Source organism: Ceratina calcarata, unplaced genomic scaffold (genome assembly GCF_001652005.2).
Source record: "Ceratina calcarata isolate Rehan_Ccalc_2016 unplaced genomic scaffold, ASM165200v1 scaffold551.2, whole genome shotgun sequence".
Classification (NCBI taxonomy): domain Eukaryota; kingdom Metazoa; phylum Arthropoda; class Insecta; order Hymenoptera; family Apidae; genus Ceratina; species Ceratina calcarata.
In genome coordinates, this window is record NW_017176693.1 from 319,751 (window position 1) to 336,354 (window position 16,604).

The 16,604-nt window shown below is 40.9% G+C and overlaps 1 protein-coding gene across 7 annotated transcripts in view; it reads right to left on the minus strand.

The window, feature by feature from the left end:
* LOC108628914 (uncharacterized) overlaps positions 1 to 16,604 on the minus strand; it is a 146,720-nt gene that overhangs the window by 117,080 nt on the left and 13,036 nt on the right. For 5 of the 7 annotated variants that reach the window (XM_026816880.1, XM_026816882.1, XM_026816879.1 and 2 more), the window contains one exon: positions 11,667 to 11,759. The gene's annotated coding sequence lies outside the window, so the exon portion shown is untranslated. Of the gene's footprint in view, positions 1 to 11,666; positions 11,760 to 11,833; positions 11,852 to 12,323; positions 12,427 to 16,604 lie in introns of those variants that run through there. The other 2 variants (XM_026816883.1, XM_026816884.1) reach the window with 2 other exon arrangements.

Sequence of the window (16,604 nt, forward strand, 5' to 3'; positions counted from 1 at the left end):
TAAGAAATGCGTTTTTCTAAAGTACATAAACTTTTGGGATTGACTGTACAGCCAATACATCCTTAACAACTTCGTGTTATCAAGATCGTCGACATAAAATATTTGAAAATGCGTAATCTTCATGTGAAATAGGTGAGATTTCATTTTTGTAAATTCTATTACATTGCAGTTGACGAGCATTTAGATCAACAAGTGTCGGATAAACTGCAGTCGTTAAAGGGTTAACGACACCTCGAGCCATTCTGTCTATAGCTTCCAGGCGAAACACGTTCAATTTGAAAGGAGAACAAGAACTCGCGGAGTGCGATCACCAGGCTCTATCTATCACGGAGCCTAAACTCGTCGGGACTCATTGAGCCAGGGTGCATGTAAATTTATTCCATTGAGGTGTGGTGCGACGTGCTGCACATACATCGTGCATGGACAGGGGAGCTCCGTCTTGCCGCCTCCACCTAAGTTATGTACCCACCGGAGTCGGTCGGTCGGACGCGTCAGCCTTCCTCACCGGTGGTTCCTTTCGGACCACTTTCGCTTTTGGCGTTGCGTCGCCGTTCACCGGAGAATAATTTCGATCAGTCACCGGTCCGTCGGCTTGCGCGCCTCTCGTTAGAGAGCCCCTTTCTCCCCACGACGTTAATATCTTTCTTTTGCATCATCGCATTTCAACGCGAGTGTTGTTCCTGCCTCTAATGGTGAATTATGGTGCCCGGATTTGATCCTCTTCCCTGTGTGCGCCAGATAGTGAACGGGTTTCTGTGTCTCTGCGCTCGATTCGTACAGGATTTTTTTATAATAAGGACGACGAGATTCTATGATATCAGAATTGAATTTACTGCAGTAATTTAAAACAGTTGTTCCTGCAAATCAATTCTGCACCAATACGAATTTTCACTTATATGAAATATTCTAATTCTCCATGAACAACGAATTTTATCTAATTACTCGCGAAGTATGGTATAAAATTTTTTGATTACGTAATTACTTTCGATTGTCAAAACAGCCCGAAGCATCTACCCAGTGATTACGTTCACGATGGTCGCACGTGATCCGCGGTAGAATAAAGAGAAATCACATATGAACTTCAAAGAAATGTCGAAGGAAACATTTCCTATCCGTACTCGGTTAAATGGCAATCAAGATAGCTGCGACTTAATGCTAAGTAGGAGTTGTAGTTTCTAAATTTTAGAAATTGGCGACGCGCCATAAAAACGCGGATTTCTTTCAGCGGTAACCATAGTATAGGTTTAATCTATTCGAATGGTACACGAAACGTACATAGGGAAGTGTTTCTCCATACGAGGCATACACTTTTCCAATAAACCTAAGGTTTTATGCACGATGCACATAGGAAGGTCGGAGGCTTATTGAGTCTAAAAGGTGAATGGAACGAGAATAAATTGTATTATTCATAGCCGAAGGAAATCGGAGATAACGTGAATGTGTTTTCCTAATGCCATTCACGTAACCTGGTATAAACTGTCGTCTAAAAATCACCCATTATCGATGTTTCGTTGAGAGAATGAAAACAGAACAGAGGATCGTTTATCTCAACACACATTCGTTCTGGGATCTATCGAATTACGGAAAAAACTGGGCCATGCATGTTGCCACGTACATTGACGTATATACGATAATTAATAATGATTCGTGCCACATGGTAACCACTCGTTGATAATTGAGAGACGAATGCGACTGACTAGAATTCTTTGATGTTCCTCGAAGGATCGAAGAGTCCGCCGATCCTGCGACAGCGTTCGGTATTCCCATGAGGCGTAACACCCGATACTGAAATCTGAAACGCGGCCCGAAGATCGATGGCGAACATCGCCGGACAGCGCGATGTGTAAGTTGACGAAAAAGAAGTAAAAACCGGAGGATTTGTGCGGGGCTCCGTTTCGCGCCGGAAGTGGTGGGTGCCAACCGTACGGATCTCACCCGGCGAAATCCGAGAGTCGTAGATTCCCTTTTTTCGTAGATTTCTTCGGTCACACGTATTCACCGTGTAGATCCAGGAGTCTGATACCGACCGATTTATTGGGATTGTTAAACAGGCGAAACAGCCCGCGATCTCTTTCGTCTAAACTATTACGCGGGTGTAAACGGTTCCCTCATTTTCCGAACTGCTCATTGAACTTGAAATAAATAAATGACAAGTCCCGCAGAACAGACTAAACATTTTCCTGCGAACATACCTCACGCCGAGCGACGCGTACCGAGTGTACGTTCGACTACACGTTTCTCCGATTCAAACGGTTGGAAACATGCAAAGGAAGAAAATGAAAATCTACACACTGGTTGCGCCAGCTTTACTTTTTCCCCCGAGTTACTAATCCGACCGTGTAGGAACCACTTACACGCGTATAGGTAATTCAGCTTGATAAGAATGAGTTACGATGCATTTTGTCGTAGCTAGAACAGGACGACAAAAGGGCTACCAGCGTCTCGCCCACCGATCTGTTATTCGTTGCGAACGTACCCGCGCTATTCAGTACTTACTCATTTACATATTTACAAGGTGCACTTAAGCCGCTCGGATGAGGTGCACGTGAGTGCGATAAGTATCGTGCTCCGCTATTGCGTGGGTGTATGTATCTCGCGGCAAGCCTACGCGCGTTCGCGTGCGCGCTGGGAACTACCCCTCGGATAGCCTGATACGCGCATTGAATCTGCTTGGAAAACCTGTTGCCTGCGCGATGTTAGGAGCGGTGACAATTCTCGTCTATTACATCCGTTCGATTAGTTGCGAACAGCGTTCCGACTAGAACGATAACTTCGCAAAATCGTCGATGGAGGATGCCAAAGCTGATCGAGTATGACAAGTTCTTGTCGTTTGCATAAGTTGTTTATGGGCTGTGTTTCATTTACTCCAATGGTTATATTAAATAGTAAAATCGTATTGTTTGTTTAAGTAGGTCGATTCTCAATTATGGCATTTTGACCGAATTTAATTTAAAAAAGAAAAAACCAGTATGACTCTCGAGATTCGAATTTCCATAAAATTTATAAAATTGCAAGAAATAAACTATGTTCAAAGTAATTGCACGAGGTCCTCACAGCCCTTCCGATTTCCTTAGAACCGAGCCATTATTGGGTAAATGAATCTGTTCGTATCGAATGAAAACATATAATTTGTCAGCGATACTACAATTCCTCTACCCATCATACGTTTTCCCTCTCACCCGAACGAAACGTGGCTAATTTCGCGGTTCGGATCCCTTCAGTACCACCTGTTTATCTGGTATGCGCTTCAATTAATTGGAACCCGACCTGGAAACGGTCATTGCGGCGAAGAAAGTCGGCTTCATATTTATCCACCGACGATGTATGTATAACGCGCGGACGCGTAGCCAGAGAAAACCGGTCCGATATTAAACATTTATTTGTACGAACGATCCGACCGCTCCGCGAGTTCGACCCACCGTACTGTCTAACATACATACCAGATATACCCTCGCTGCTTTCGATTCCAGAAGCTACGTTTTCGCACAATTCATCATATCTATCTACCTACCTACCACACGTACGAATGATTTACCGTTGGAATTTTAATCAGCGAAATCTGTTCGGTAACAGACATTGTCCTGCTAATTCATCCGGTATCACTGGCGCCGCGGTTTAGCGTGAAGCATGACGAGAAAAACTGCATCTCGAATAATTTCCGAATCGAATAGAAACGTTAATACCGAGAACCTGTTCAATATCTCAGACTGTTTTTTTCTCCATGAAAAATTATCATAATTGTTTTGCGAAAATTATGAAGAACATTAAGTACCGGCGTTAAATCTCCAGCTAACACTATGAAATATGTATACGCAATTACAGTAAATTAAATTAATGAAAAACTCTCCTCAAATTAATCGAATTATTTAATGTGACCGAATGAGGATTTTACGAGCATGAAATAATGAAATCCAGAGAGAATATCGAAGTACAAAACAGATTTTAAATGCGACGGATTATAATTTTTCCAATATATTGCAGTTAAATATGGAAATTTTACTGTAAGACTGGTAAGAAGCGGTAACACGACGAAACCATAACTGGCACGATTGTACGACGACTTTAGATTTACTTTAATCTCGCGAAAGCTTGAATTGCATAAATTAAGATAGAAGAGGAATGTCACAAAAGGAAAACAAAGTACCTACACAGGAAAGCGTTTAATTTGCTCGATAAGCGGATCGAGTGGAGTCTGCCATAATTTGTTCAGATTATATTATCCTCGATCAAGATTGAAATTATGTAATCCTAAGTACGAGGATTATGCAAATGAATAATAAAGGAAATTAGATACGTTCCGTCGAAATAAAAACTAATTATCAATCGCAATTTGCAAGGAGGACAAGAAACAGAATCGTTGATTGAAAAAATTTCATGACCAATGAGAAAAGATTGGATATTAAATATTCCGGAAATGTGGAAAATTAAAGATTTCTCAGAAAATCAAAGATAAATTCTAAACTTTTAAATTGTAAGATAATCGTTCCAATTTTTGTTCACAATTTCTACTCGCTGGTTACACATAAAATGATAGGAACGAAAGCCAGTGAGTAGGAATTGTGACGGCAACAGAAATTGGCACTCTAATGTATACGCCTGATTTAAAGAAGATTGAAAATGCATATCCTCGCTGCCTCGCGTACTATTTGTGTTTCGCTTATGTAATATCCGTGAAGAATTCACAACTTCCGCTGGGAATCTCAATACTGGCATAATTAGCTATTTTGTTGATTACCTTCGATTTTCACCATAAATAATTCTCATGATCATGCAAAGCCAAGATTCTGCGTAAGACCGTAGTCTGAAAATGCTGCCAAGCATGGCCAAGAAAGGTCAATATTATGTAAACATTAATAATCGATGATAAAATGTATATTTTGGAATCAATAACCTTAGATCGATATTAAAATGTCGATACTCGACTTCGATCGTGCAAACCGAAGAGTAAAAAAGAAAATGATGAATTCGTCGAACGAAGAAAAACGCGAACGTCAGTCGAATTTCTCAGACCGTTTCACAAACATGTTTAACATGCAATCAAGTGGGTCAAAGGAAGCACTCGAGCAATTGCATGAAGTTGCAAAACAGATAATACTTTGCATGGCCTCTATTCTGCTACTTTGTGCAACTTTTCAACAAAACGATAGAATTTACATATGAATCGTAGTTTCCGATTGGAAAATTATAATATCTGCCTTAATCGCATTCACCATTGTTTCTGCCATTACGTTAAGAGACAACAATTTAGAAAATACAAATGATAGAAATAAAAAATAAATCGACGTTACATCAATTGTCTTAGTGACTTGAAAACACAGCTGGTACTTTAAAGCGTTCACAGATTATGGAGCGAAGAAAGTTTGCAACAATGTTAAAAAAATATCAGAATCGCCTGGGCAATGTCAAACAACTAGATGTGCTACTTCCCAACGTGATACCACCCCGGGTAGAAAAGAACGGCGTAACGCGACAGGTCGTGCATTAATTCGAATGTAATCAGGCGACTCGCTCATTAGCACCGGCCTACAAGCAGCAATCAGTCAGTAACTGTCTCGTCGCGTATCTCGGCTCTCTGTTCCGCGCTGTAAAGCATGTCATTGCGCTTGCACAATGCGGTAACTAGTGAGCCTTAATTGAAATCACCGCGAGAAGGCTAGTAGCGTGCCTGTTCATAGTACAAATATTCCCTGAACGACGGACGTCTATGTTCCAGAGTAATGAGCCGTGCATTATGTTCCATGACGAAGTATATCACAGACCACCACTCTGAATGAAAACACATATTTAAAATTATGGAATGCGTTAAGTGCATAGTTTTCAAAAACAATCTTAAGACTTAGTGGAAATTATGAAATGTGAATGAAATCGTCATTTAGACAAATTTCACACGACGATTATTGCTTAATCCTTTTGTTAGAATAATTTGAACAAATGTAACTTTGAATGAATTTCAAGCACCTCTTCGGGTCCTACTGCGTCCAGCAGCACATGATACAGCTACGTAATATGGGTTGCTCATGCACAGGCAGCACGTAGCTTGTAATCTCTATCCAATTTGGTCAAAATAAAATTAAAAATTTCACCTTATTCTCTATCTCCATTTTAAACGTATAAAAAATGAGCATTGCATGTAGCTTGTGTTGTATTACTCAAACGCTAGTCAAGCCTGGTCGTACTTTAAGTTAACAATGACAAATTATGAAATATATTGTTTGAGTTTGATGAAGAAATTTGTTTCGCAAAAGTACGTAAATGAATCGTTAGCTTTACCCAATGAAGAGAGACGAAAGAAAGAGAGAGAAGTGACAGATCGACAGATGAACCTTCGAGCCGAGGCACGAAACTAGCGAAACGGGCCAGCGACCGCGAGGGTCTCGTGTGCGGAACTCGGCGTACGTGCAATTCGAACAAATTACGATGGCGCTCGCTTACTCATCCAGCGGCGACGTCGCGCGGGGGGAGAAAGATTGGCCAACCGGGTGTGGAGAAAGGAAAACGCGAGAGTAACAGAGCTGGATGTCAGCTTCCTCCGTCGCGTGGCTCCGGTCCATCGTACGCGCGAACCTCCGATTCAATCAGTAACAATCGGTCACGATTTTTGAATGAAACCAAACCTACTTCTCGAGATCGCGCGATTCGACGATCGATGATTTTAAAATTAATATGGGACACGATAGATATTGGCTCTCGATCGATATGCTTCTATTTTAACTTCGATATCAATCCTTTATCCGAATCTACAACGACATACTCGATGTCTGCAAATAACTATACGTATTCTACCCGAATCATTAACTTTTTTCCGACACGATTATCTTGTTCCCTTTATAACAATGATGTTAAGCAAAGACAGTATGTACCTATCGATATTTATTTTCCTTATCTATTACGCGTCGCGACTTGATTATCTCACGTTTTATCTATTTATTTCTTGATGAATACTAAGTCACCGAAAATTGTCGGTTATCAAAAGCGAGATTTGATTGCCGTTTAATGGAAACGTTTGGAAGCGCACAATGTCGTCGGTTCCGAGTGGCGAGTGTTCACGACGATTACAGCCCATAGGCCAGTTGAATTATTTAAGTATCATAAATATTCCCATAACGAATGCACGTGTCTCCGATCAATTTTCGAGTCTCTTAATAATCGTCTTTGAGATCTCCATTGCGACGAGACTTTTATGCGATTAAAAAATATTCGTATTTGTTATTTCTGATCGCATTCGCGTTTCCTCTCTTTCTTTCTCTCAGCGATCTTAAAATTAATGATAGAAAATATGTAACAACAGGAAGTGGGCGGCCGATAAATCGATTCGGTGATGAAAAATCGAAGACGCGAAAAACGTGGCTAACGAGAAGCAAAGAAAACTCTACTAACCAGGTATTGCCGAAGGCCGGATAAAAAAGACTGGCTAAATTAATGATCGTATATTTGTATACTCATCGTGATCGAAACTCGTACGAGAGGATTCGATATTATTATAACACGCGGGGTATGTGCAATCTCGTTCCAGCTTGATGCGCCCCGTACAGATAACATCGAAATCCTACGTAGCATAAGTATAATTGCATTGATAGCGAGCTCGTGATTTCCTCCTCGATTCTTTCCGCCTGTCGACGTTATTGATCGGCCCCTGTTATTCCGATCGAAGTGTTTTACAATCCGCGTGACGTTACAGTTACAATATCCAATGTAACATTTGTAGAGAACGGATTAAAAGCCGATGATCGAAATCAATGTTTGAGAAAATGATATTTGATGAAGTTAATTAATAAATTGCGTCGCTCAAGGGAAACTACGGTACGTGTAACGATCGCCTCGACCATGGCAGACGAATGCGTTCATTGTCAGTGAAAATTTAGTCAGATGAAACATAATAACATCTTGCACTTCCGGCTAACGGAATGCCAATGAAGATTCTTTTCTTTGTCAACGAATTATGATAATTCGCCGGTGGAGCAACACGCGAGATTCTTTAGCTGTCTGGCCGTGTCAATTATATCAGTGGCTCGCGAGACGGGAACGTCGACGTGCGCGTGATCTCGAACGGATCCGTGCAGAGAAGAGCTCTGTACCGGGGCGATCGCGATCTGTAAAAACCGGCACGATAGTGGACACACGATCATGGAAAACGAGGCAAAGCGACGCGACGCGACGCGCCGCACCGACCGAAAAGAAACGCCATTACCGGAGGCACGTACTTGCGTTAGAAATACGATCCCCATGCCGACGATTAACGAGCTACCGCCGCCGATCGGCTGCAAACCGGTCACGTTCTAAACTTATTTTAAACGATTCTCTCGTCTCTCCTCTCGGATACACCTCGCGCGATGCTCTCGCGGAAGCGAGGCCCGCTGGTTTTGTCTTGGTTAGATATCGCTTTAATATAATAGCTGCGCGCACTTCGCCAGTTTCCATAACGGGTACCGCGGCGCGGAACCTCTGCCGTGTCGCCGGGCACCCAGGAACTTGTCAAACGTTACACCGAAGAGAGCCACTAATTAACTTCCCTGGCGTCTCTTTTTCTATTCATAATGTATACGTAATGTCATAATTCCCGTTTGACAAGTATTCGATGTTAATAAAAGGATGGGGTCGCATTCATAAACGGAATACTCGCGATATCGTTTGATAAGTCCATAGAATCCGAACATTCGTGACGTCGCGTCTCGCGTCGCGTCGGGAATATTATTAACGGTTGATGCACGCTGCTGCTGCTGCTGCTGCTGCGGTAGGCAGGCTTAATCGTAGAACTTTTAAATATTTGCAATTAACGAAGTCATTGGGATTTGCTACCATCTGGGAAAGCAGCATTAGATAGAGACTGATCAGACTGTGGTTATTACATAATGAATCCTTATTTGGATCATCGACTTTAATCAACTCTCTTTTATATTAAATCTATTTTACTTAATGTCTTCTATTAATTTTCGCGATATTGGAAACATAATGAGATCACGGGATATAACTGCAAAATCCCATCACAAATAATTGTCTATTTGTATCAAATAATGGTTTAGAATTTGAATACAGTTTTTTTAATTCTAATAGTAACTGTTATTGATACATGGGTTCCTGGTATCTTGACAAGAACTGATTAATTAATGAACCGACTTAAGATTCGAGCCAGGAAATAATCCTAAGAGGATCCGAAGAAAAGCTACGTATACGTAATTCCACGTTGGTATCTGTGCGGCAATCAAAGTCATGGGATATCTAGCTGAAGAATCTATCAAATTCCACGTCGACTTTGTGGGCAACTTTGTCGGCTACCAAATCTGTCAGGGGGGATATCCGTCAAATCAAACAGGAAAACGTGTTATTAAACATTTCCAGCGGCGTCGAAACCAGGCCAGAAATCCTATTAAACAGCGTGTACGCGCTGTCGGTTCTCTAACGATCTTAAGAAATGATTATTGAAACGATCATCGGATAACAAGAACGATGCAAGGGGTATTTTTTTCTGGAGCGATCCTAGGGGATCCCGGTTCCAGCATTTCGTTCTCTATACAGAAGACCGTTTGACGCATGGTCGACACGCCGAACGAACGAGGGAAAGAGAGGAAGATCCGATGAGAGGGAGAGAGATCGAGAGAAAGAGAGAATTGAGAGAAAGGAGTAACTCGTATCTTCTCGCGGCACAGTTCAACTACGAAGGTCGGTCAATGGCCAACGCCGGCTAACAGCCACTAAAGTGGGGAGGGAGATATCGTATAAGGAAGAAGAAGAGGACGGCGAGAGGGATGAAGCGAGACCCGGTTAGAGGGAGAAAGGGCGACGTAACTCGGATGGTACCAGAATATCATTACGTTCAATTGCTATACGGCGACGTCCATCGACCAGATGGTACACGTCAATGCACGTGCGTCCGGAGAAAAAAAAGTTGACACTGGCTACCAGTCCCGGCCACCGTAACAAGATTATTCGAGTTCGCGTCAACACCCAACCACCGCGGATTCCTTCGCCCGTTCGGAACGCGGGAATTTCTCACCGACGAAACACGTGGACCACTCGACGTCCATCATTAGATATTATAACTGTTCTATTAGCGACGTTACAGTATAATTGATTGATTGATAAATAATGTTCTCGTTCTTACAAATCTCTATTTCGATCAGACCGACAAACGAAGAATCACGTAATAACATAGATAATATGACGTGATATAGGCTTATAAAACATTAAATGCGATTCGTATAAATATGTGTTTACTCTCTCCCAAGCAGCTTGTTTTAATGGGCTAATAAAATGCAATCGTGTTCGAACGTCTCCTCTTTTTTGCGACGATCGTTGAAACTGATATGAAGTACATTAAAAACGCCTGTACGATATAATACTTGATTTTTCTAATATTAGCAGAACTGATGAAGTTTATATTGCCCACTTAATTAATTGAAGTTTCGATAGAAGGAATACAAAAAATATATTACCATTATTACCTCCAGCGACGTCGTAATTAAATGACAGTATCGCGGATACTTCCAGAGACCTTTAGTACAAAAAACTGTTTGATCATTCAACGACAATGAGAACGGTACGACTGACGTGATGGAATAATTAAGGATACTTGAATTTCTCTACGAACGATCCGAACCACATATCTAACGAGAAGACAAGAACTAATGCGAATCTGTCAGTCGGACCATCGTGTTACCTCGAACACGGATTAACGTCGCGTAAGTAATACACATGCCAGCTTTCGAACCCACGAAGACCGCGCACGGCGAACAGTTCCGCGAACCGTTTGCGAAACCTGCAGTTTCTCATTATCATAATCACATTTGCTGTCCCAAATCGAAATTCACCGCCGTGCCGACCCTGCGTAACCCACGTAACACAAAGGAACTTGCTGGTCGTAAGAGCTCGACTCGGCTCGTAAATTTTCCAAGCTCTCCGCGTTTACTTCGCATTAAACGAAAAAGATTTCTATCTGATTCGACTGGAACGCGAGAAGACGGTCGATACGAATTACTCCAAACAGGAGAATTAAAGATTACGTTGTCGCGCGTCGTCAATTGCTCGCACAACCGTTATCCGTCTATTCCATTTCTAAGAACAATAAGACGGTTTTACGTAACGCTGGCAGTTTCACTTAATCGTACATTTCAAGCCCGGCCGAGTTATTTCATTGATCGTTTCCCGTAATACACACCGACGTTCCCATTGATCGAACGCATCGCACACCGCAATGCCTGGTTAACTGATATATGTGTAACTTGACTAATTTTCCCAGCTCGACTAAGTAGTTCGACTCGTCTACAATTAGACAAATACGAGGAAGCAGTAGCGATCTCGATTTCCTCAAACGGTTGTACTCGTCGTTACCCTCGTTCCGTCCAAGGATAATGTCATAATCGTGTATGAACAATCTCATAATTTTTACACATACCCTTTGATTTACTGATTTCGTACTTTGGTAAGATAGAATTATAAAAAAAAAGTAAATGCTAGTGAAGTGATTTTTTCTTAATAACTCGTGAATGAAAGCTCGCGTCGTATTCATATTCTAATACTACTTGTATCTCTATCGAGCATTGAAACTCGAGCCGCCCGATGATATCTTTGATCTAATTAAAATGTCTGAACTTCTTGGGAGCGAGATTGCAACGCGTATACCAAAGTACTAATCAAGGATTTTTTGCTAGTTATCAAGCCAAGTTACTCACGAGTACTGGTTTGCGAGTTCCGCGTTGATATAAATTTTCCTGGCCGCGTGCTTCTTCTTCCACCTCTTCTTCCGCCGTGTCAACGTTCCTCGTCTGGAAACAGAAGAATGAAATAATGCAGTTCATTAGTCGACGAACGGCTGTTACAATCATGTTCCAATAGTCACCGCGAGAAAGAAGGGAGCACGAGCGTCTGTTACCCGGTCGTTAGTACCTAGTTCGGTCGGAAAAAATTTATTGCGATTCCGCGAATGTTTGAAAAATCAACCAACGACTCGCTTCTTCTCGCAAGTGACTCGCGCCGTTGCGTTCTGCCGCGTACCGCTCAGCCGATTCGGTTTACGCCGCGCAGTCACGTTACGAAATGTAATAGAAGTTGAACGCGATAAAAAGACGCATGTAATTTATTCCAACGGCCGGTGCGCGCACGAAACATTGACTTTCGACTCGGAGAACAGGTCGCCGATGTTGTAGCGCGAATTGCCGATAATTAGCAAATAGATAGCTCGCTGGAGCAACTCGAGTAGACACGAGAGAAAAATAGTTTATTAACCGAGCCTGGCTCGAACGTGATTCTTTGTTGTGAATCTGCAATCAGTCACACGCGCCTCGGCTTCTGACTCCGATAACAGATTACAAGATAGAAGAACTTATCACCTGGTCGAGAATCCGATTGCTATTTCAACGATGCTTAATTTGCGTAATTGTTCTCTTTACAAGTGGATCGCGTTCGAGTGTTACTAATCGCGCTCCGATTTTCTTCGTCGTTATCTCACGTTCTGCTTCTCAGTCAAGATTAAACATCGGAGGAGCGAGTAATCAATTTCTCGTTGAGCACCGATCACCAACCGTGTCAACCGTTTCAACGCAAATTAGAAACCGGACAAGAGTATTGGGGAGCTCGTTCCAAACGAATATCATAAGGCAATCAAGTTACCAGCTGTCAGCTAAGAAATGTTTCGAAAACGATGACATGGAACGGCTACTATGAAAAAAATTACGTTTGTACGCTTCGTTTTTGAACGAATGAAATGCTTTCGAGTATCTCCTCGTCAAGGTCCTGGCAAGACCTTCAATATCGTGTAGGAAAAAAGAAATTGTTGAAAAATATTTATCATTATAACGTTTATCATTAATAGCCGCCACGATTAGTAATTATTATGACATTATCAGTAATTTTGTCCGTACAATTTTCGAGACCATAACATTAAAGTAAATAAAAAATTGTGCTTCCTTCACGCAGTTCGAGCGTAATCCTGGTAAATAGCCGTTTAATTGCACAGATTTGAATTAAGTAATCACGCGTGGAAACGTTCGTCGGCGGGGTGCGTCTATACAAAATTGCCAGTCAGAAGCAGCGCGGCGCAGCATGATTTGCAAGCCCAGCAAACAGGATTTTCAAGAAGCTCGATATTAATTTCGACGATACTCGATGCGCTACAAAAAGAATCGACCGTTTTTCGCACGAGCCTACTGGAAGTTAGGCAGCTGCACATTAAGTAAACAACATTTTTATTTCGCATAATAAAATCGCCCTCACCGCGAAATGTTTTGCTCTACGAGAAATTATGTGAATAGTCCTTTCATCGAGTGAATGCAGCGATTGTGGCCAAGTTTTTGACTCGTTCGGTTGTTGTTCTTTCTTTATTAATAGACGATAGGTATTTATGAGAAACGAAATTCATCGATTTAATCGTAACTATAACGCAAAGTGCATTTGCGATGAACCAGAAGCAACGAGAAATGTGTAAAAAATAAATTTTTGTACGAAAGGACTATAATTAATGAATAATTTATTTAAATTAAAATAAATTCCAACAACCTTTTAGGGATGCTTTAAAATTAATTTCTAAAGAATGATTATTTTTGGATTATAATAATTATTTTTTTTTAATGAGACTGTGTAAATATTCTACGAATAATAAAGTTCAAGCCGGTTGCTAATCGCTACCGTGCGAAGAGAAGAAGATACGTCAAAATATGTTGTAACTATGCACTCTGAAAGATGCATACACAGCGATAGGAATTAAGCTTATAATCCTAGAGATGCATGCCCGATTGTCATAACAGATCGTAGCGAAGCGTGTATAAAGCTTCGTCACTGGCAGAATAATTCTTAGCCTGCGTTTAATCGAATGAAATGCTCGTGCTGCTTTATTTAATGAGTAATTTAACCCTATCATATCTTAGAGCAGCAATCGAAACCGGTTGATTCTGGTCGATTGACCAACAGCGACGGCGCAGCGCAAGTATGCTCGCACGCAATTCGAATGTGACAACGAATTAATTATAAACAGTAGCAAAAATAGATGAACCTCGACCAGTGTCCGCGATGCTTTTTCAAATTAATTGCGATCTAGTCACGTTTCACTCTATGATCCGAATTATAATTGTATCTTTGATTTAACTGCAAAACGTAATAAACGATGTACAAACAGATAGCAGTCGCACAAATTGGTAATTCTACGTTCGTTTCTGTTACGTCCTATCTGCCTGCGTTTAACTGCATTCTTCGATTAGCATTTTTCAACCATTCCTCATGCGCGCGTCTTACTTTTATAGCATTCATAACGTTACTTTGTATCCAATCGCGTGATCTTCCGCCGCGAGCCCGGCATAATTTATTCAAAAATTGCATCAAACAACCAGATAAGGATATCCTGTGGAAAAAAGTTACTAAGAAAAAAGTTTCTGACGAGGATCAACAAAGGCGGTTGCATGTAATTATCGCCGGCAATGAGATCGTTTGAAGAATGTAATCCAACTTTTCTCGACCCTATCCACGAAAAGAATAACCCATCCATCATTGTACCTACACCGCTTCTACCGAAACCACTCGAGACTTTCACGCAGTGTGAACAGAGAAGAGCTGGAGATCAAGATTCCTGTCAAGATCTATACAGACGGACGGACAGACGGACGGATGGACGGACAGACGCATCAGAGTGTTCTTAAGTGGATCTTGACCTCGCACTTCCAAATCTTTACGTATGTGCATGCGTCTCTAACCTTCCTACCACGGTGATAACGTCACCCCTTTAAATTCGGGTTGTAAAAACGAACCGCTAATCGCTTAGAAACCTGAGCCGTTCCAAACGCGAAATTGCGAACTCTCAAGGATTTACAAAGACGGACGTCTATGTTATGTCTAATCACAAGTGGCTAATATTAAGAGATTGAATCACAATTAAGACAGTCCTTCATTTATTAATTCAAATGATCATTTTTCGACGATGAAATTTTTTTATCTACTTCCTGTACTCGTTATAGAAAATGTTATTCGCCTTGAACGATAACAGTCTCGAATCTCGCTCAAATCTCTAGCAAATATAAAACTAACGACATTATAATGCGAAGGAGAAGAATGATTCATCGTTCGATTTCGAAACGGCACATTAACCGTAATAATCTGCATACTACGAAGAGAAAGTTTTTTTATTACCGTGTGAAAATTGACTGAAATCCAGGAAATATGAGGATTCGTTTTCGTATCATTAAAATCTGAGAATCAATTTCTACTATTGAATAATAATTACGTGATACCAACTGTAATAATTTAATTACACGAATATTAAATCACGTGTTTAGAATATGCTGACCATAGAGCAAATAGGATTTTAAAGTATCAAGTATCGATCTGATATAAAGACGGTGACTCACGATCAAAGACAATATTAGTTACCAACTTTCACATTTGATAACCGATAGAGCAGAGTAAAAGGTTACATATTTTTTTCTAATTCACGCGAACGTTATGTACTTTGTATGAGACGTCAATGTAGAAAGTCCTTCCAAAAGAAAAATCTTATCTAGGAAACTGGTATCGCAATTTTTATCGTTCGTCTAATCATGTCGCCAGCTCGGCGTGAGTTACACCTGCGCCTATGTCATCCTAGACAAGTTGACCGAAAAAAATAACTCATACAGGCCCGCCGGTTACCGCAGATAACACAGCCACGGGTAATAGTAAATAGGTCAGTCACCTTCGTAGATACACTGGCTGTTATATAAATCTTAAAGCTGTAACGCAACACCATAAACAGTCATATCGTCGCAACTAGCTTTATCGTGGTCCAACATTCGGTGGGATTTCATCTGGAATGTGGGCCAAATTTTTGATTGCCAAGTGAAATAACAAAAGCGTCTTACTTGATCTCTAGCTCGTTAATTCAATGCATATGGAACATCTTCATGTCACTATGCTTGCTAAATCATTAAATGATCTCATGATATCCTGAGTAATAATTTATTTAGATTTTGTGAAAACCTGTCGGAAAACCCAGCCAATATTTCAGCTGGTTTTAATTAAGTTAAAAGAACAAGACGACGTTTCATGTGCATACTTTCCTATGGTATCGATGGATAGCAAGCTCAAACACTTCTTCCCAACATATTATCAAAACTGTTCTTGTTATAAAAAAAAGGGGATTGTATAGAACGCCACATGGTGGTTTCCAAGACACGCAGGCTGATCTTTTATAGCCCTCGCAGTTTACACCGGCGAGGTTTTTCCTCGTAACTATTTAATATGGTCATGAAGATTATTAAACCCGGCCTCAACGTGTACTCGCGTATGCAAGGTCAGATCTTTTACTTACTCATCTGGTTTATTATGATCGACTTACTAAAACCGATGGTAAATTATAGTACTCTTCACCAGACTTTACGTTTTAAACCACGAACCGAGTTTATAAACAAAGTTTGGCTTTTCTATTCTGTGCTACTCGTCTCGGATTGGAATTCATAAAAATGTTAAGAAACTCACTACGAAAAATTGTCGTACTATTTTAAAAACCTGATTGATCTCAAATAATAAAAACTCGATTCTCAATCGGAATGTGAAAAAGAAATGACTAAGGATCAAAAGATGATTCGCGATCGTGTTTAAACGATTCACTGGAATAGAGTAATCGATTCACGTTACTTCCTACAACTCTA